Genomic DNA, 21,755 nt, shown 5'->3' with positions numbered 1-21,755 from the left:
ATTTGCTTAAGCAAAAATTGTATGACTATTTAGATATATGCATATTTTTGATTGCGGGGGGACTCTACTAGCATCAGCAAAAACATTTGGGCATTAATAAAAATCATTAGATATAAATGAAATAATTTGCTTCAGTGAAATGTGTTGGTTCCAGTAATACTGATTATTCTGTATATTAATTTTCATTTACTATTTTGTTTGACAATATTAAACACTCTTCAGAAAGTTACATTTGATTTCAGAATATCAGAAAATTAAATCCACTGAGGAGGAACTCGGGTTTCAGTATAAAGGCGTTTCTTAACCACAAAACTCAGATTCCTTGATGCCCTCTGAAATGAAATTACTCTCTTTTGGATTGCAGAACTACACTGATACAGTGTATAGCATGTGGCCTATATTAAAGTACAATGTGCATATTAGGTATGGAATTAGTCTTAATTCATATAATCAAAAGATATAAATGGAAATAAAAGATATGCAAAGAATAAGGCTGATCTATCAGTTCTGTATTAGCCTGGAGACCTGAACACTGGAAGCCCTTGGGACTTTAAATCCAATCCTGCAAGGTTCTGAGCATCCTCATTTTTCAATGAAGACATGCAGCTGCCTGTGTGATTCTGCCTTCAGTTATATTCCCTCAGCTTCTCTGAGTGTAAATGTCCTCATCTTTAAAATATGGATAACAACTCAATTGGCATTGCAGGAGAGAGTGAGGATAAAATTTATCCCACAGTGATTTGCCTACAACCACACAGCAAATCAACTGTAGGGTTCAGGTTAGCACACTCGGGAGATTGCGACAGTCCTACATTCCTTAGGTAAGTTATGGTAGGGGACATCCAAAGGAAGAGTGACAGGCTGATGAAAGTTAGAACAGTACTGAGCAGAGACCAAATACTTAATGTAATATGCAGATATACACCCCAAGCTGGCTATATGACAGAACAGGAGGAATTCCAGATAGCGCTGGACCAAGTGATAAATGAAGTACCACAAGCTGTGAGTGCCTGATTATCAAAGCAGATCTCAGTGGTCATGTAAGAGAACACAGTGAGAGCTAGAAGGACTGTCATGGAGGAGAAGGCTTTGGAAGCAGACATGAAGCTGGTAAGAAAATCTTACAGATAGCCAACCCCACCAGCACAGTAACCAGGGCGGCCAGTGAGCCATAGCACCACCCCCCCACTTTTTAACAAAAGAATCATATGCACTCTCCAAAATATTTAAGTATTAATTCCTCCTTCTACAAAGGTTCTGGTGCCTGAAGAGCCATTGTCCTGTTCCCCCACACTACCTTTAAAACAGGCTGGGAGGAAGCGCACTGTGGCCTAGCCCAGTAGGCTGGCATCCAGGTCCCACCATGCATTAAGCCACATGCCAGCAGCTGGGCTCTCACCAGTCAGCTACCAAAACAGCAGCGGAGTCTTCTCTTGCTGTTGGGAACCTGGCAGATCTGGGAAGCAGGAAGCACCTGTCACCCGAATGCGTTGGTCTGGTCAGTAGGTAAGAAGGGAAGGGCAGGGGCGGGCTTGGGCCCCCCCACTCTTGCAGTCCTTCCGATGCGCATGGCCATCACCCTTGCCTGCTTGTTGCCAATATATACCTGGCAAAGATGGAGGAACATTTAATTACATACAACAAAGGAGCCAACAGGTCCCAGGTTCTTGATAAGAAGAAGAGATCTGAAAACTGTGAGAGACTGCAGAGTGATTCCAGGAGATCAGAGTGCAGAGCAACATAGATTGCTTGTAATGGATTTCTGGGTGAAAAGGCTAGCTGGGGACAAAAGATAAAGTGGTGAAGGCTTGTGAATAGGGAATGTAGTCTGAGATTTAAGGATGAGGTTCTACAGAGGTTGGACAATGATCAAACTGACCATGATTACACCAGTGAGGCTTGGGGAGAAATATCCAGATATATCACAGAAAGTGCAAAAGCTGCCTGTGACTAAACAAAAGGAGAGCGATTTCAAGGCAAGGAAACATGGTGATGGTCCATCGATGTGCAAGAGACAGTAAAGAAGAAGGAAAAGTTTACATGATGGCAGAAAGTAAGAAAGGTGAAAGAGTTATGAGGAATACAAGCTAGTAAAGGAAAAGGCCAAAAGATTGTTTGTAGACGCTAAGGGCCAGGCACTTAAGGCCTTTTGTGCAGGACTGACTAAGGAATGGTGGAAAGAATATACAGATTAACCAAGACTAGGCAAAGAAGAACTGAGGACATGAAAGTCATGAAGTGTGTTAAAGATGCCAGAGAAACAATAGTGGTGGAAGACAGAGAAATCATTAGTGGTTTTAAAGAAACAGCTCAATGAAGAAAACCAGAAGGAAACCATGGAGGAAAGTAAGCAGAACCAACAACCTCACAAGACCAATCACTGTGACAGACTCAGAGAGCGCTAAGATGATAAAATATGGACAGGCAATGGGACTGGATGGTGTTCTAATCAAGGCATTTAAAGCATTAGGCCATGAGGGAGCGATGACAAACTTCTTCCACTTAATCATCTGAACTGGAAAAATGCCTGACGTGGAGGAAGAGCACACTGGTCTCCATTTTCAAGCATAAAGCAGATGTACACGAATATAGCAAGTACAGACCCATCAAGGTAGTGGGTCACACTGTGAAATGATTGAAAAGAATTATTGAGAAAAGATTTCAACAGGAACTAGAACACAAAGTAAGTGACAACCAATTTGGGTTTATGCCAGGAAGGCCAACAATGGATGCAGCGCTTGCAGCCCAAACATTGCAGGAGAGGTACAGGAAGAAAAGCAAGGAATTGCATTTAGTGTTTGTGGATTTATTAGTTTTTAGAAAATTGATATAGTGGTGCCTGTGGTAGCGGAATCTGCTGGAGATGTATTTTCTAACCTACCATGGACATGGACAAAGGTAGCACAATGGTAGTGAGATGCAGCTGTGGCTACAGCATGTCATTGGCTGTGAAGGTGGGTCTACATCAAAGATCAGTCTTGAGTTCATTCCTGTTTGTGATTGTAATGGACATATTGATGCAGGGAGTTAGAGGAGAGGCTTCACAAAGCATGCTTTTCACCAATAAATACAAACTGGAAAGGGATCTAAAATGGGGAGTGCTGCATTAAAAGAATATGGTTTATGAATCAGCTGACAAAAGACGGAATACTTGCGATGCTTCATTGAGAGGGACAAGAAGCTAGTAAAGCTAGCTTGTATAGAGTTAAAGTGTGTGCGACAATTCAAATATTGGTTTGGTGTTGAGTTATGATGGGAAGGTGGATGCCAACGTTAAAAACCACATGAAGAGCAGTTGGTGCAAATGGACGCAGTTGATGGAAATTCTCTGTAATAACAACATGCTACGTAAGCTAAAGATCAAAGCATTTAAGACCATAATTAGGCTAGCTATTATGTACAGTTTAGAATGCTGCTTGATGAGGAAGAGAAAACAACTACTTCTCATTGCCAAAATGAAAATGCTCAAGTGGATGCTGGTAAGATGAGCACTGATAGGCTACACAATGAGATGGTATGAGCCATGCTGCAGATGGAAAAGCTTAGGGAGTATTGACCGAGACAGCTAAATCATGTGAGGCAACAAGATGTACTCTGCCCAACATATGCCACACTATTTAATAGTCATGGCACAAAGATCATGAGGAAGATCCAGTAAAAGGTGGTTCAAGATGTTGAAGGATGACATGAAGGTCAGTGTCAGCTTGCAAGACACACTTGACAGGAACACAAGGAGATAAAGAACAACAGCTGCCGATCCTGATTAAAGGGATAAGGTGAAAGTGAAGAAAAAATTGGGACAGGTTTTTTTTTTTAATCAGACATAGTGTGTTTTCCTTTGCTGTGCATTATATTAAACCTGGATGGGAACTATTTTTATTTTTATGTTCACATGGTTGCTTAGAAAAAATGTACTGTCCAGTCTGTCTCACCTATAGAGGTCAATAGGACATTATCTGTTAGATCTGCACTAACTATGACACTGTACCTGTATCTACTGTATGGACAGGCAGCAGGAGAGTGACAATTAAAAACACCAGCACAGCAGTAAAGCAGGATGCAGCGAGCAAGGGGAAGAGTCAGTGGCATCATGCAAGGTGTAGTAGGACACAACTGCTGCACACGATTCAGCAATCCGGGAACATGCTCCACATGATGATGAGAACACGTACACTAAGGACGTTTGGGGGTAAATTTTCAGCATGATGCATTGAGATGTAACTGCATGACCTTCATTAACTTTAATAGGATTCACAAAGCTAAATCCCTCTGTGCTGCATTGGAACTGTCCCCCAAAGTATTAAGAACACACAACAATTAAAGTAACTATAAATAGACAGATATTGAATTCTGAATTTAAAGGAGCAACAAGTAATAACTGAAAATGCAATGTAGTGGCTGGTGTATACATTATTGCCAAACCCAAGAATTCAGAAATCATGAGTCAGGCCCAAAACTCATGAGACATTTAAAATAATAAATGTTGTGCTTAGTTTTCTTTGATTTCTGGTTATCTGAGGTTTTAGGCTAGCTTTTCTGTTTTATAGTTCTTCTCTGCAACCATGAGGGCTAGAAACTTCCTTTTTAAAAAATGAAAGCTGAGTTCTTCATGATTCCAAGAGGTGGGGCTTTAAGAAGAATATCAAATATCAGTGTCCTGTGATACATTTCCTGAGGATTAACAGTTCTGGATATAGGTATTTATGTTCCCTTGGTGCCCTCATATTCACATGAAGCAAGAATATAAGGTCATAGAATATCAGGGTTGGAAGGGACCTCAGCAGGTCATTTAGTCCAACCCCATGCTCTAAGCAGGACCAATCCCCAACTAAATCAGCCCAGTCAGGGCTTTGTCAAGCCTGACCTTAAAAACTTCTAAGGAAGGAGATTCCACCACCTCCCTAGGTAAAGCAGTCCAGTGTTTCACCACCCTCCTAGTGAAAAGATTTTCCTAATATCCAACCTAAACTTCTCCCACTGCAACTTGAGACCATTACTCCTCGTTCTGTCATCTGCTACCACTGAGAACAGTCTAGATCCATCCTCTTTGGAACCCCCTTCAAGGTCACAGACTTGGAAATGTTATGTGTATAAACTGTAGCATCAGGAAGATTGGGATCTGTATGTCACATCTATAATAACAGCTATTGCCACCCAGCAGAGAAAACTACAAGAGTGAATCCAGGTATACTGACCCACAGGACACCATGGGAGAGTCCATGGGACTTGGCAGGAAAAGTGTTCATAGCAGAGAAGTGGCAACATTACACTTAGTATTTTATTATTAGCTATTTATAATTTTTTACTACCCAGCAGTGTGTTATAAAAAGCACATAGAAGATGGGTCGTTTCCCAAAAGTCTTATAATCTAACTAATAAGCAAGGAGGGACTTTTCAAGAGTACTCAGCGTTAAACTAACCTGATCCAATGTTAAACTAACAAAATCCACAGAAATCAACAAGACGTCTCCCATTGAGGGGATTTTGGATCAGGCCCCTAATTTGGAGAAATCAGAACTGAGTGGAGGAGAGAGGGGAGAATCAATTCTTTGCTCCTTGACTTTCATTTCATATTTACATTATTTATTTATTTACATATTGCCAGACCTGCAAAACTGGGTTGGTAATTTACAACCTAAGCAAAAAAATCTCTCTGCCTGCATGTTAGCATGACAATGATAGTAATGAACAAATTTAAAAGATTTTACTTACCCCTCCGAGACAATTACTCAGCCAGGGTGAGTAGAATTTTGCAAATCTGGAAAAGTACTTAGGAGACGGAAAATAATAATTAAAAAAAATTTTAAAAGCCTGATTTTTCCCTTACCTCAATGGGAGTTTTTACTGGATTATGGAAGGCAGACTAGGCCTTAGAGAGCACAGACTCACTCATATGTAGCCCTGTCCTTCATAAAATTCACTTGGCCTTAGACATCCAACTACCTATAGCCAAAAACAAAATAGAATCAACCAAATTATGTGCAACCTGAAGAGTGATTCAAAAGAAACCTTTGCAACATGATGGGGCCCAAGTCTCAAAGGTAATGGCTTGGCACTGAGAATGCCCTGTCACCACCCCTACAAAATCTAATTTCAACCATCAACAGCCAAGGCACTCAGCTGACCTCAGTTATCATGGCAGAACATACTGAAGGTAGTGGTACTTACATTACTGGGTCCTAGAAGCAGTGGCATAAAACCAGCTCAGGTGATTGTACAAGCAGGTAGGAGTTAAATGAAGAAGAGGATGGCGGACAGTCAATAAAGAGGGATGAAACCAATACAGGACAAAGAAGGTAGAATAAGGCAAACACAAAATATCAGTATGAGGCACATGTAATAAAGCATATACACAAAGTTGCCCCGATGTTAATTTGTGCCAGAAGATTAAACAACAGAAGCTCTTCTACTGTCAGGTGAGAGTTGGTTTTTGGTGGGATTGTTGTTGTTTAGTTATAAATAAAAATGATGCCATCTTCTCCTTGAGTAGGTAGAATATTAGTGCAAGTCCAGTCAACTAAACCCTTTTCAAATCACAATTTTCTATTCATCTCTTAGACACAAAAGCCATCACAAAAATTTTGCAGAAGTCTTAAGACAGGACAAAAAAAAATAGAGAATGGGAATATGGTATCTTCTGATATTTCAAGTGTTCTCTTCTGGCAAGTCAACTATGACGATGTAAAATACTCCATTGTTACATTCTCTAAAGTAAGGTGGATGAAGTTATATGAAGTTAGACAAGGTGAAGCTACATTGGTAGCATTCGCTCTTTGTGCAATTATACATAGTCTAAAATACTGGGAAATTAGAGTTTCCTCACTTGGACTCCTTCCCATTTTCTGCTTCTGAAGCTCCTTATTCCAAGAGAGATTTTTCCAAAGGTAAGGAGACTGGAAAGTGGGAAAACAACGTGGGAAAGGGGAAGGCTTTACAGAGAGGCTGGAATTAGTCAGATAAGTGACTACTTTAATAAATGTTTGACTTTTCTCCTTCACTTTCTAGAGAGATTCAAGGCTTAAGAAATAAAATGACTATATTAAGAAGCTTAATAATTTCTGCATTTAAGCTGACTTGGTTGCTTGTGGGAGTGCTTAAGGTTTATGCTAGCAATTCCCTTGCATCCTAGGGATCAGGAGTGAAAGCTGATAAGATAACTTGAGGAGCGGGAGAGGCATGTCTCACTCCAGTAGCTCTGTCTTCAGAGAATATTAGTATCTGGCATGAGGATGAGTCTAGGTCTGTTTCAGATACACAAAGTAAGCAAAGGAAGATAGCTACAGTATACTGACTTCAGTTGCTACTGAACAGTCCCCTGAGAGTGAGAGCTAATTTCCATTGCTCTAGTGGGTTTTTTCACATTTTCCCCCTCATAGTAGAAGTGATACCAGGAACAAAAGGGGGAAAAATAACAAAGTGCTATCAGAATCATATTTAAACATATGTCCAGAAATCTGAGAAATTGTGCTGTGGTCAGAGAAATCAGTGAGAAAAAATGTTTCCAGCTGATCTGCAAGCAGAGCCAAAAGAGATAGAAACTGTAGAGATGTAATTCAGGGCAAACCCAGACTACTCAGGTGTCTAAAATGGTAGTTATTACAGGCAGTCTGAAAGCTTGGGAACTAAGGAGTTGCTGAACACTAATATAGTTCTCTTCTGAGAGGCTACAGAGTATCACTGCTCTGGATTCTCCTGAAGAGAATTATACCTGGAATCGTGATCAGAGGATGAAGAAGTGTATTTTCTTCGGTGCAAACTAAAGAAGCAATTGAACAGATTTCATAAAGTTGTTTCCACCTGCTGAACAGGAAACAACTGATTTATCCAGGGCACCATTCTTTCTATACGTCTGGGGAAACTATCACCTAACAATCAGCAGGGAGGACATGTAACTCATGCTGCTGGACTTGTATAAGGGAACAAGAGATTAAAAGCCTACACACTGTCAAATAGTGCAGCCTAGTAATTATGTGTTCCCATTCCAAAATTTCTGCTGCTCGTTGTTGTGGTTTTGGGGATTTTTTGGGTTTGTTTGGTTTTTTTGCGCAGTGGTTTTCAGAAGGTCATGACAACCAATGAACCACAGTATATTGCTCCATTGAAACACCTTTTCACCCAAAGACCCATTTCACATATATGACAGCACATGGTAAGTACAAAGCTGTATTCTGTATTGGGAACTCACTTTACAAGATAGTGCTTTTAGCTACAGAGGTTGAGTTCATTAATTAAATTAAAAATAAATTAAATTATGTGGGAGTTTCACCTAGAACTGGCTGAATACTGCAAAATATTTCTGTGAATATTCATTTCAATCTATAATCAAATTGGGTTTGCCTGCATTCACACTCCTTCTACCTTCACTTTCCACAAATATTCTAGCTAATTAGGTTAATGTCAGGAATGTTTGCTGAAACTAGAGCAGTCAGAAAAGTCCTATTTCATCAAAAATGGAGAGTGGAGGTGGAAATTGTGAACATTTATAGCCACAGGTGTTTTTTTTTAAAAAAATTAAGCGAATGTTCCAAAATATTAATGGAGAGTGAATTCTGAATTTGTAACCCTGAGTATTTGCACCTGTGACACATTAAGAGTTATATGCATCCAATCAGGGAACAGGAATATATTATGTGTCCTATTGGAGTAACACAATTATTGAATGTTTTCAACAAATTGCTCACTAACAAATTGCTGCCCAGTAATTGGGTCCACCTCTACATATCCAATTGCAGGGAAAGAGAGGGAGGGAAGGAAGGGGAGATGAATATTGAAGGAAAAGGGAGGGAAATATTGGGGGGAGGGGAGGAAGGGGCATGGCGGGTAGGGAGAGTGAGGCCAGCAGCAGGGCAAGTCTGGCAGTTGGAGAAAAGCAACCAGCAGGCGGAGGATAGAACAGCGAACACATTGTAGTGGACAAACACAAAGAGCCTTGCGTTAAGCACCAACTAGAGAACTTCCTACATTTAGTAAGCTCCCTTTTGTAACAAATTCTGGTCCTCTCTGGCAACTGTGGAGGACCCAGAACTCTATAACCCCACCACCCATGAAGTGTTAAACTCTAACATTCAAGCTGAGGAACATAGTTGGAGATGTCACTAAGGTCAAGAGCCTGCAAAGTCTCTGATATTGCCTACATCTCTGTGTCTCCTCTTCCCTGGGCTTTGAGCCCACCTCTGAGATATACTTTCTCCTGCCCAAATGGCTGGAGGTTCAGCTGCTGCGGGGGTTGTTCCCACTCTTCTGTGGGTCTGGTGAAGGTGGAGTAGGCATCGGCTGCTCGACCCATACACTGCTTGCACAGCTTCTGCTGCCTGTGTCAGCAAATAACTCTGAATAATAAATATATTCAGGAAAATCATGGTCTGTTCATGGACAATTTGCAAACACAAGAAGAGGCAAAATTCAATGAATAAATGACTTGTTATGAATTATTTGCCCTGCCTGCTCTGTTTGCAACTCAACAACCGTGCTTGGCTGGTGGAGCTAGCAGCCCCCCTCCCCCCAATGCACAAGCCAAATCACTTGTGACCTTATTATTCTTGTGACCTTATAGCACTGGCTTGCAAAAGAAGCACACATATACAGATATCTTGGCATAACTTCAAGAGCAGTTCAGTAAGCAGTTCGCAGCTGCTGACCATCTGGCTGTAAGATCTAAGAAAGATCTGTTAATGCTAGAATGTGTCCAAACTGCAGCAGAGACTTTGAGAGAAGTGTATACGTATTCTCTTTTAAAAACCCAAGTAGAAATTATTACAGTTGTTTGATCGATTCATTTACTCAAGTAACAACTTATTTATTATTAATTATTTTTTAATTATTAATTATTCTGTTAACATAGTGTCCAGAGCCATCAATCAAGATGGGAATCTCATTGTTCTAGGTGCTGTACAAACAAAGGAAGATGTGGGCTTTGCCCTGAAGAGCTTCAAATCTAAGACAAGCAATATATGAAGGGTGTGAGAGAGGGGTGCATTCAAGATATGTACAATTTTAATATGAAGTGGACACACATATATGTACCACTTCTATAACCTAATGCCCCTCAACCTATCCTTTCTTGTCAGTGTCACGGGAGAAGTATTCTTCAGGAGGAATTTGGAGGAAAAGGTAGTTGACTTGTAACTGAATTTGGGGAATTTCATGCATGGGGGCAACAAGGAAGAAGGCGAAAAATGGCTGTTGATGAAGCAGACACAGGTTACGGGTTGACATTAGCCTTCATTGCTTTACCAAATGTTGTTTTGGAAGCCATAAGAGATGGTAAACCAGCATGTGTTTGTCCCCAGAGTTAAGATTTTTGAAAAAAAATCTGAATACGGCCACTTAACTGTGTAACTTTGTTGCATTTATTTGGTATCTGTACTGACTCCCAGCAATGTTACCCAGGCCTGGATTCTCATCTTTTTCTGAAATAGATGCTCAAAGGAAAAGCAGATATGGAAAGAACAAAACTTGTGGTATTCCACCCCTAATGCTTGAACCTCCAGCGCTCAGACAGGCTTACTCTTTCACTACAGAAGAATTAGAATTTAATTTACAGACCCCTTTCTCATTGGGGTCAAATGTCAAATATTAGCTCAAAATTGCTTTGTTCTCCTCTAAAAGCCCTAAAGATCAGCTAAGCATCTGAACATTAGGGAGCTTATCTGAACTGAATCCAGTCCCTAACCCTTTTGAGGTTTGTCCATCACTGCTTACGTTGCCGTTTTGAAAAATATCCTCAAGGCTATTTAATTAGTTGTTCTTGTTTTCAGTTTTCCAACCAACATAGATTAATACCTATGCTGGCCACAGATCAATGAGTTCTGGAGACTCCTACAGATTAGCACATCTGCAATTTAAAGCCATTTTGCATTAGAAATGTGTGTGTGCACATGTGTGCATATATGTGTGTGTATAAATTCCCATGTGAAATACTCCAGGGATCAATTCATAGGCAAAAGAAAACATGCTATTCTCAGCAAGGAGACAATGTATTTTATAATCGTTACAGTGATTACTAATATGCGACAACTGGAGTATAATTAAAGGGTCAGAATCAATCTATTTAGGCAAAAAATGACCCCCTTAAAATATGATGGGAAATACCTTTATAATTCTGTGACTTTTTGAAAAGAATAATCTAAAGTATTACTTTAGCATGAAACAAATAGGGCTCCATAAAATTTCTTATGTTTCTAGAAAAACTATTCTAAAAACCTACAGAGTTCAGTAGAGAAGCGGGAGGGTCAAGGGGTCCTGCTGATGATTCTGATGAGGTTCAACAAGGATAAGTGCAGAGTCCTGCACTTAGGAAGGAAGAATCCCATGCATCGCTACAGACTGGGGACTGATTGGCTAAGCAGCAGTTCTGTAGAAAAGGTCCTGGGGATTACAGTGGATGAGAAGCTGAATATGGGTTAGCAGTGTGCCCTCGTTGCCAAGAATGGCATATTGGGCTGTATTAGTAGGAGCATTGCCAGCAGATCAAGGGAAGTGATTATTCCCCTCTATTGGGCACTGGTGAGGCCACACCTGGAGTACTGTGTCCAGTTTTGGTCCCCCCACTACAGAAGGGATGTGGACAAATTGGAGAGAGCCCAGCGGAGGGCAACGAAAATGATTAGGGGGCTGGGGCACATGACTTACGAGGAAAGGCTGAGGGAACTGGGGTTATTTAGTCTGCAGAGGAATCATAGAATCATAGAATATCAGGGTTGGAAGGGACCTCAGGAGGTCATCTAGTCCAACCCCCTGCTCAAAAGTAGGACCAATCCCCAATTAAATCATCCCAGCCAAGGCTTTGTCAAGCCTGACCTTAAAAACTTCTAAGGAAGAAGATTCCAGCACCTCCCTAGGCAACGCATTCCAGTGTTTCACCACCCTCCTAGTGAAAAAGTTTTTCCTAATATCCAACCTAAACCTACCCCACTGCAACTTAAGACCATTACTCCTTGTCCTGTCCACTTCTACCACTGAGAATAGTCTAGAACCATCCTCTCTGGAACCACCTCTCAGGTAGTTGAAAGCAGCTATCAAATCCCCCCTCATTCTTCTCTTCTGCAGACGAAACAATCCCAGTACCCTCAGCCTCTCCTCATAAGTCATGTGTTACAGACCCCTAATCATTTTTGTTGCCCTTCACTGGACTCTTTCCAATTTATCCACATCCTTCTTGTAGTGTGGGGCCCAAAACTGGACTCAGTACTCCAGATGAGGCCTCACCAATGTCGAATAGAGGGGGACAATCACGTCCCTCGATCTGCTCGCTATGCCCCTACTTATACATCCCAAAATGCCATTGGCCTTCTTGGCAACAAGGGCACACTGCTGACTCATATCCAGCTTCTCGTCCACTGTCAGCCCTAGGTCGTTTTCCGCAGAACTGCTGCCTAGCCATTCGGTCTCTAGTCTGTAGCTGTGCATTGGGTTCTGACCCTGCACTTATCCTTCTTGAACCTCATCAGATTTCTTTTGGCCCAATCATCCAATTTGTCTAGGTCCCTCTGTATCCTATCCCTGCCCTCCAGCGTATCTACCACTCCTCCCAGTTTAGTATCATCCGCAAATTTGCTGAGAGTGCAATCCACACCATCCTCCAGATCATTTATGAAGATATTGAACAAAACCGGCCCCAGGACCGACCCCTGGGGCACTCCACTTGACACCGGCTGCCAACTAGACATGGAGCCATTGATCACTACCCGTTGAGCCCGACAAACTAGCCAACTTTCTACCCACCTTATAGTGCATTCATCCAGCCCATACTTTTTTAACTTGCTGACAAGAATACTGTGGGAGACCGTGTCAAAAGCTTTGCTAAAGTCAAGAAACAATACATCTACTGCTTTTCCTTCATCCACAGAACCAGTAATCTCATCACAGAAGGCGATTAGATTAGTCAGGCATGACCTTCCCTTGGTGAATCCATGCTGACTGTTCCTGATCACTTTCCTGTCATGTAAGTACTTCAGGATTGATTCTTTGAGGACCTGCTCCATGATTTTTCCGGGGACTGAGGTGAGGCTGACTGGCCTGTAGTTCCCAGGATCCTCCTTCTTCCCTTTTTTAAAGATTGGCACTACATTAGCCTTTTTCCAGTCATTCGGGACTTCCCCCGTTCGCCACGAGTTTTCAAAGATAATGGCCAATGGCTCTGCAATCACAGCCGCCAATTCCTTTAGCACTCTCGGATGCAACTCGTCCGGCCCCATGGACTTGTGCATGTCCAGCTTTTCTAAATAGTCCCTAACCACCTCTTTCTCCACAGAGGGCTGGCGATCTATTCCCCATGTTGTGATGCCCAGTGCAGCAGTCTGGGAGCTGACCTTGTTAGTGAAGACAGAGGCAAAAAAAGCATTGAGTACATTAGCTTTTTCCACATCCTCTGTCACTAGGTTGCCTCCCTCATTCATTATGGGGCCCATACTTTCCTTGGCTTTCTTCTTGTTGCCAACATACCTGAAGAAACCCTTCTTGTTACCCTTAACATCTCTCGCTAGCTGCAGCTCTAGGTGCGATTTGGCCCTCCTGATTTCATTCCTACATGCCCGAGCAATATTTTTATAGTCTTCCCTGGTCATATGTCCAACCTTCCACTTCTTGTAAGCTTCTTTTTTATGTTTAAGATCCGCTAGGATTTCACCGTTAAGCCAAGCTGGTCGCCTGCCATATTTATTATTCTTTCGACACATTGGGATGGTTTGTCCCTGCAACCTCAACAGGGATTCCTTGAAATACAGCCAGCTCTCCTGGACTCCTTTCCCCTTCATGTTAGTCCCCCAGGGGATCCTACCCATCCGTTCCCTGAAGGAGTCAAAGTCTGCTTTCCTGAAGTCCAGGGTCCGTATCCTGCTGCTTACCTTTCTTCCCTGTGTCAGGATCCTGAACTCAACCAACTCATGGTCACTGCCTCCCAGATTCCCATCCACTTTTGCTTCCCCTACTAATTCTTCCCGGTTTGTGAGCAGCAGGTCAAGAAAAGCTACCCCCAGTTGGCTCCTCTAGCACTTGCACCAGGAAATTGTCCCCTATGCTTTCCAAAACTTCCTGGATTGTCTATGCACCACTGTATTGCTCTCCCAGCAGATATCAGGAAAATTAAAGTCACCCATGAGAACCAGGGCGTGCGATCTAGTAGCTTCTGCGAGCTGCCGGAAGAAAGCCTCATCCACCTCATCCCCCTGGTCCGGTGGTCTATAGCAGACTCCCACCACTACATCACTCTTGTTGCTCACACTTCTAAACTTAATCCAGAGACACTCAGGTTTTTCTGCAGTTTCGTACCGGAGCTCTGAGCAGTCATACTGCTCCCTTACATACAGTGCTACTCCCCCACCTTTTCTGCCCTGCCTGTCCTTCCTGAACAGTTTATAACCATCCATGACAGTACTCCAGTCACATGAGTTATCCCACCAAGTCTCTGTTATTCCAATCACGTCATAATTCCTTGACATCACCAGGACCTCCAGTTCTCCCTGCTTGTTTCCAAGGCTTTGTGCATTCGTATATAAGCACTTGAGATAACCTGCTGCTTGCCCCTCATTCTCAGTATTCTCAGGAGAATAGTGAGGGGGGATTTGATAGCAGCCTTCAACTACCTGAAGTGGGGTTCCAAAGAGGATGGAACTCGGCTGTTCTCAGTGGTGGCAGATGACAGAACAAGAAGCAATGGTCTCAAGTTGCAGTGGGGGTGGTCTAGATTGGATATCAGGAAAGATTATTTCACTAAGAGGGTTGTGAAGCCCTGGAATAGGTTGCCTAGGGAGGTGGTGGAATCTCCATCCTTAGAGTTTTTAAGGCTCGATTTGACAAAGCCTTAGCTGGGATTGTTTAGTTGGGGTTGGTCCTGCTTTGAGCAGGGGGTTGGACTAGATGACCTCCTGAGGTCTCTTCCAACCCCAATATTCTATGATTATTTGTCAGTGCAACAATTCAGAAGTAGAGCAGGATTTTGGGTTTTTCCCCAACCCAAATCAGGATTCTTGAAAAGGGACTTGTCTTTCTCCTCCGATCCTTCTGAACCTTGTTAGCCTGAGCCACTAACGTGGCAGCACAAAAAGGGTGCATATAATGAAATGGGTGTTTCTGTCTCATAGTGTTGGTCTTAAATATCATTGGAACCGGTTAGTTGTTAAGCATTTCTTGAGAGCTGGTGAGGTGAAGTCAGTACAAATTGAAGGCACTCATAGTATTCAGGCAAAGTCATAGCCTTGAAGGCCAGAAGGGACCATCATGATCATCTAGTTGGACCTCCTTCACATTGCAACCCACAGAACCTTACCCACCCACTCCTGTAAAAGACCCCTAACTTCTGGCTGAGTTACTGAAGTCCTCACATCATGATTTAAAGACTTCAAGTTACAGAGACTCCACCACTTACACTGGGTTAAACCTGCAAGTGACTCATGCCCCATGCTGCAGAGGAAGGGAAACCCTTTCCCCCCACCCCCACAACTACCATTGGCTTCACTGAGAGTCAGGTGATTAAGTAACTTTGGAGGATTTGGGATTAGGAACCTTGTAAACCTGAGTTCATGAACCAAACATCGGAGAAAACCAACCCCCAAGATTGCCCCCGACCTCTCCAAAATGAGCCAGAGATCAGCGCTTTGTTGATATTATGAGAATCTGATCTGAGAGGAGCTGAACGCTGGAGTCAGGGGAAGTTGCAGATGTCCAGCATTTCTCAGGATCAGACCCTTGGGCCCCAACCCAGCAAAGCATTTAAGCCCAGATCCACAAAGGTATTGATATCCCTAAACTACAAACTTAGGTGCCTAGGGCAGTTTTAGGTTCCACTGCAATCCACAAAACTCCTGTTGCCTAAGCCTTTAGGCACCTAAATGCAGCTAAATTTTTGCTGTAAAAATCCCTAAATGCCTATGTTTCTTCCTCTCTGCATGTGCAGCACTTGCCACCTCACACTGGGCACCCAGACACCATCTCCCACCTAAGCCAAAATGCAATCCGTGAACTAAGGGAAGATAGGCAAAGGAGCCGCCTATCTCACCTGTGGAGTTCAATCTGGCAGGTAAACTGAGCATGCCTACCAGAGTGGGGCCCATTCAAAATCTGACCAGATTAGCAAGAGGTGCTGCTGCCACCCACTTTATATCTTTCAGCCCAGGGCTTAAAGCATTCACCTGGGATGTGGGTTCGATTCCCCTGCCTGCTTGATGGGGAGAAAGGATTTGAACAGGGGTCTCCTACCTCTCAGGAGAGTGATCTAACCACTGTTTGCAGTGTAGTTGTAGATGTGCTGGTCCCAGGATATTAGAGAGACCAGGTTGTTAATATCGAATAAAAGATATTACTCTACCCACCTGGTCTCTCTAATTGCTGGGCATCGTCAGTGTTTCTTGTGGAGAGAGGCTGTTGCCTAACTCATTCTTTCCAGAAACAACTTAAGCACCACAGCTCCCTGAATCCATGAGAGGGGTTTCCAGTTGTGGATCTCAAGCAGACACAGGCGCCTCCCTCCAGCCCAGATTTAAGCACCTAACTCTGTGAGAGGGGCAGGCACAACTCTCTTGTCAACATTTCCCACTGGCCAATTTAGGCTTGAGAGCTGCCTAGCATACTGAGTTTTTATGGATCACATCTGGAGGCATCTCTTTCTCTCCAGGTTTGTATAAGGAGCCTAAATGCCTAATTCAGACTTTATGGGTTGCGCTGTTGTTCCTGTGAATTTCTAGGTGCATAAGTCCATTTGTGGATCTGGGCGTTCAGCACAGGCATAACTCTTATGCAGGGGAGTAGTCCCTGTGACTACTCATGTGGGTATGAAACCCCAAACCATAAAAAGTGAGCGCAAAGAACTTAGAAAAAAATGGTCAAAATGTTTATTAAAATGAACAACACTTATTTTTTCTTACCAAGTGGAAAAATACTTTAAAGGGAAGGGCTCTAATCCTAATGAAGACAAAATCCAAATTATTAACATAAAACCAATAATCAAAATGGAGGATAAAGCATAAGCTAATCAAAGTGCTTAAAAAGGGATTTGAGATTCTAATTTAGCCTCCCATTTAAAAAAAATCTTGGCTAAAGTGTTCAAAAATCACATCAGATCCAGTGAGAGTGAAGCATGAGAGGCATAGTGGCTTGAATATCAAACAGCCAGGCAGAAAAAGAGATGGTAGCTGCTGAGTTTGAGCAATATCTTTATCTGTATCAATAAACCAATAACTCCAGTAAGGCAGGTACAGCCAGCTGCCAGCATCCATCGCTGATACAATCCAGAATATGCCAGCCCTTCCAGTTAACTGGGCTGATGGAGCAAATGTACTCACCAGGGAACATTACAAATAATGAGGACATACAAGATGCCATGGGCCAAATCTTGGAAATGGAACAAAAAGGCTTTGCTTCACAAGAAAAGGTAATGGACTGATAAACAGACATTTATAGCCCTAATAGACCAAGGTGACTGTGCAGCTGGGCTGAAACCACAGCTACGAGGCTCAGAGGTGGGGAGAATAGTGGCCAAAGTCTGTTGATACCTGCCCCACCTGCATGCAGTGTTTTGCTCCATTGGATTCATGAAGTCCACAGATCCACATCCTGCCACACATAGGGATGCCACTGCTTTGCCCCCTTCCTCCTGTGAGGTTAATACATGGGGGCAGATCCTCAGCTGACCTCAGTGGAGCTATGACAGTTTTACAGCAGCTGAGGATCTGCCACACATCCTTGAACCCACTTTGAGGCGACAAGTGTGCATCTGGTGCTCCCCAGGATTTGGTCCTGCTTTAGCAAAATGTCATGAGGTAGCATTATCTGGAAGTAGTACATAATGAAATTCCTACTTGACTGCCAAGTGCTTTTCTGTAGTATATAACCAATGTATTTTCTGACCCTGCTTATTACTTATTTCTAAAACCTTCATTACAGAAGTAGTTAAAAAATAACTTTCTCCTTTTAAAATGTTGATTTTTTTTTTTTTTTTTTTTTTTTTACAGAAAATGGGCTGTGAAATGTTGAGGTAAGCACTAGGTAAAGGGCTACTACAACATGCCAGCAGGAGAAATTTACTGCTTTTGCATATATTCCTAAACATCATTTTTGTTTGTTTGCGAATGGCCCCCACTTGGCTACAGAAGTTGGAATGACTTTTTTTTTTTCACAGCTACAGCCCCTTCTTGATCTGCAGGAGCATGGTTGAGGGCATGCACAGTAAATGTACACATAGCAGATCTGAGGATTAATAAATACAATTGCCCCAAATGCATGCTGTTTAGACACATCAGCTCAAGCTGAAAATTCTACATTTTCTGCATGTTAAAACTGTGTTAAGCTGTTTAATTGTTTTGTGATTACCAGAGCACTTACCTTGTAAAGATATTAATTATCCAGACATAAAAAGACTTTAAGTTTCTCTGTGAAGAGAGAGCCATTCTGAATATTTTTTCTTTTCTTTTTAGTTATTCAAGTTTCTTTTAGTTATTCCGGTTAAATAGATCTGCCTGGGAAAAAAAAAACAGGTCTAAATGCAAATTAACATTACTGTTTAAATATCACAGACCATTTTCTATGAGCCCAGTTACAATAACTAGTAATTATAAAAATTGCTTGCCTTGGGCTTCTGGCTAAGCCAATGCTAAACTTGTCCTTTTATTAGATCTGTCAGACTGAGTTAATTATCTTTATGATAATAGATGTGCCTTACCTCAAACAAAACAAATACCCTTATAATTAGCTTTTTAGTTAGAATTTTAATTTATTTATAAAGACTGTTTGTTTTGTTTTTTCATTTTACAAAGAAGTTCAATTTTTAACAGGTTACTAGTCAGTTTAGTACTTTTTAGGGAAAACAGATTAATTAAGTTGACCAATAGGGTCTGTGGTTAACGATGTGTCTCTTCTAGCTAGTGTGAAATCAATTCAGCTGCATGTGTGTGAGCAGGGGAAGCAGGCTTTTGATTTTACTCCAGAAAATGCTCTTTGAGCTGTTTTTTTAAAACATTATATTAACAGAATCTAGTAGAGAAGTGGACTAGCAAGCACTAAGCCTAGTCGGATGGTTTCTTTGGAATCCTTGTTTTGAAGTCTGAGCTGAACTTTCCTGAAACCACTGAAGATATATTAAACTGGAGCCACATTTTCCATCTGTATCTGCCTCCACAAAATCCCTTGCAATCTCTCTCTCTGTCGTGTTCTCCTCTTTATAGTCCATTGACCCAATCCTGCAACCCTCCCCCCATCCCTGAACTCCCAATAAGAGTTGAAGCTTGCAGAATTGGGACCCGCATTTAATTTCAGGTCATCACACAACTCTTTCCTCCTTTAAGGAAAATAGTGCCTGATGCCTTGGAACCATCAAACAGCTACTATAGTGTATGAGTATTCTAAAGTATATGCATAGCACTGGCTATTCCAAAATTTGGTTAGGGAGCAAGTATTGTCTAGTAGTTAAAGTATATGATTGGGAAGCAGGATTCTATTCTAGCTCAACCGCAGAGTTAGGGCCGAATCCTAAAAATGGAACTGCCCTGGGAAGACCCCTGTGCCCACATGTAGTCCTGCTAGAGTCGTAAAACATGATGTTGGGCAGATCACTTACGCTCTTTGTTCCTAAATTACCCCATCTGCTCAATGCTTACCTGCCCCAAAAGGGAATGTTGTAGGTTCTATTCATGATTCTATCCCAATATGATGAAATTCAGACATAAATATTACTAAGATTATTGTATAATGTCTAGCTCCTCTCATTGCAGTAACAAAACAGGATTTATAGTCAACAAATGTGGAGGGAAATGTGCAGCAAGAATGTGATAGCAATTATTGTAAGTGGGGACATTAGCAATATTTACAAGTTTTTCAATTAATAATGTAATTTCCAAAGTAAATAGCTTTTCAACCAAATGAAAGCAAAAGCAGGTGTTTGGTAATGAAAAAGAATACCTATGCCATCCACATCATGAGAAAGAAAATGGGACTTAAGTGAGAACAATTGAGCTATAACTCTATACTGTACAGATACATACTATCAACAAAATTACTGACTGCCACAGGAGTCAGGAATTAATATATAAAGTGAAATAGGTAAGACTGAATAAAAAAACAATAGTGATGTTATTCTCAAAAGCAGTCCATTGTAGTCACACTTTCATATGAAATTAAAAATGTCTTCATTTATTTTTCATGAATTAAAGATTTTGGTGAACTTTTTTTTCTGTGGATGTTAATAAAGATTAATGTGACATTCTGTTATATTTTCATAACCAGGTGCAATCTATTCAACAGGAGTCTGATCTGAGTAACAACTGAGGACTGGATGATCCCATAAATTTACACGGAAATGCTGTAAGTGTGAGGGGAGAAGGAAAGGAGAAATATGGTGACCTCACTTAATACATTGTTGGGGGTGGGAGGAGAGGAAATTGTTCTTCTGTGTTCCATATAGAGGTCCTTGAAGTGCTATGAGCAGTAATATTAAAACCTCACTGTTATGATTGTAAGATCATTGTTTTCCTTAGGTTTCCAGTTTAGATTGTAAAATCCTTGTGTGCTTAGATCAAGAGATCTTGGCTTTTTATTGATTATTATTTTATTTATTTATTTGTAATACTGTAATGCCAAGAAGCCAAGTCTAGCTGTGGACTGTACTATGCTTGATGCTATATGCACATACAGTAAAAGACAGTCCCTGTCCCAAAGGGCTTACATTCTAAATAGTGACAAGATATAGCTACAGGCGTAGAGCATACCTAGCACACCTGCATTATACAAATCATACTAGTATTATTAATAATCATAACTATCTGATGTAAGGTTTATAAACAGCCCTTATGGAAACCAGCAAAATAAAAAGTTATATAAGGAACTCTATCTTGTGAGTAATTGTGAGAATTTTCCGACACGTGATTCCTGGTTTCAAATGAAATCCATACAGTGCGATGGCTGAAGTTCCATTCCTTTCTTATGGAACCTTATACAATTGTACACAAAAAGCCCTTAAACATGGCTATGTCAACAGCCATTTGATACGTTATATAACATGTGATGGAAACTAAAACGGTTCTTTGTAAAACTGTCTCTCCTAAGAGTGAGTTTTCTTCCCTGGCAGCTGGGAGAAACCCCTACATAAAACCAGTGTAGGATGGGGCACTGTGGGTGTGTTGCTGGGAGGCTATGGTACTGGAAGACAGCCATGCTGGTCAGCAAGCTCCTGTCCTAACTTGGGGGCTTCCCAAGTGGAAGTCTATATGTGAGTTAGCAGGAATGATTCTCTTCCACAACACCAACCTTCCTTCAGAGAGGGAGGCAGACAGACTACAACCACAGCCAATGGCAGTATGGCTCCTAATGGAGACAGCAGCATCGAGAGGACAGAATCTCCAGGAATGAGACAGTGCATAGGACTATGCTGTGCTTTCCCATGGATCCTTTTGCTCCATGGCACATGTAACCTGTGCACTTTCATAGAATCATAGAATACCAGGGTTGGAAGGGACTTCAGGAGATCATCTAGCCCAACCCCCTGCTCAAAGCAGGACCAATCCCCAATTTTTGCCCCAGATCCCTAAATGGCCCCCTCAAGGATTGAACTCACAACCCTGGGTTTAGCTCAATGCTCAAACCACTGAGCTATCCCTCTCCCCTCTCTGCAAGGGCAAAAATTCCTCCACTTGGAAGAGAGAGTGTGGTGGCAGCTCCTCACCATTTCTGCAGTAGCATGTTTCCCTTCACACAGGTTTTTCTGGGAGTGGGGGACTTGACTGCCTGATTAAGGACAGCAGAGATAGATCTTATAAGTGTCATTGCTTGCA

General features: G+C 41.8%; 1 long non-coding RNA gene across 1 annotated transcript in view; it reads right to left on the bottom strand.

Moving 5' to 3' along the window:
• LOC144263766 (uncharacterized) overlaps positions 1-18,422 on the bottom strand; it is a 100,233-nt gene extending 81,811 nt beyond the window's left edge. Inside the window, exon 1 of the long non-coding RNA XR_013345847.1 lies at positions 18,316-18,422. This is a non-coding gene — a long non-coding RNA (uncharacterized LOC144263766). The remainder of the gene's footprint in view (positions 1-18,315) is intronic.
• Positions 18,423-21,755: the final 3,333 nt, after the last annotated feature.

The sequence above is a fragment of the Eretmochelys imbricata genome, chromosome 4 (assembly GCF_965152235.1).
Source record: "Eretmochelys imbricata isolate rEreImb1 chromosome 4, rEreImb1.hap1, whole genome shotgun sequence".
NCBI lineage: Eukaryota > Metazoa > Chordata > Testudines > Cheloniidae > Eretmochelys > Eretmochelys imbricata.
Note: the sequence above shows the minus strand (reverse complement) of the source record. Positions and strands in the feature narration are given on the sequence as shown.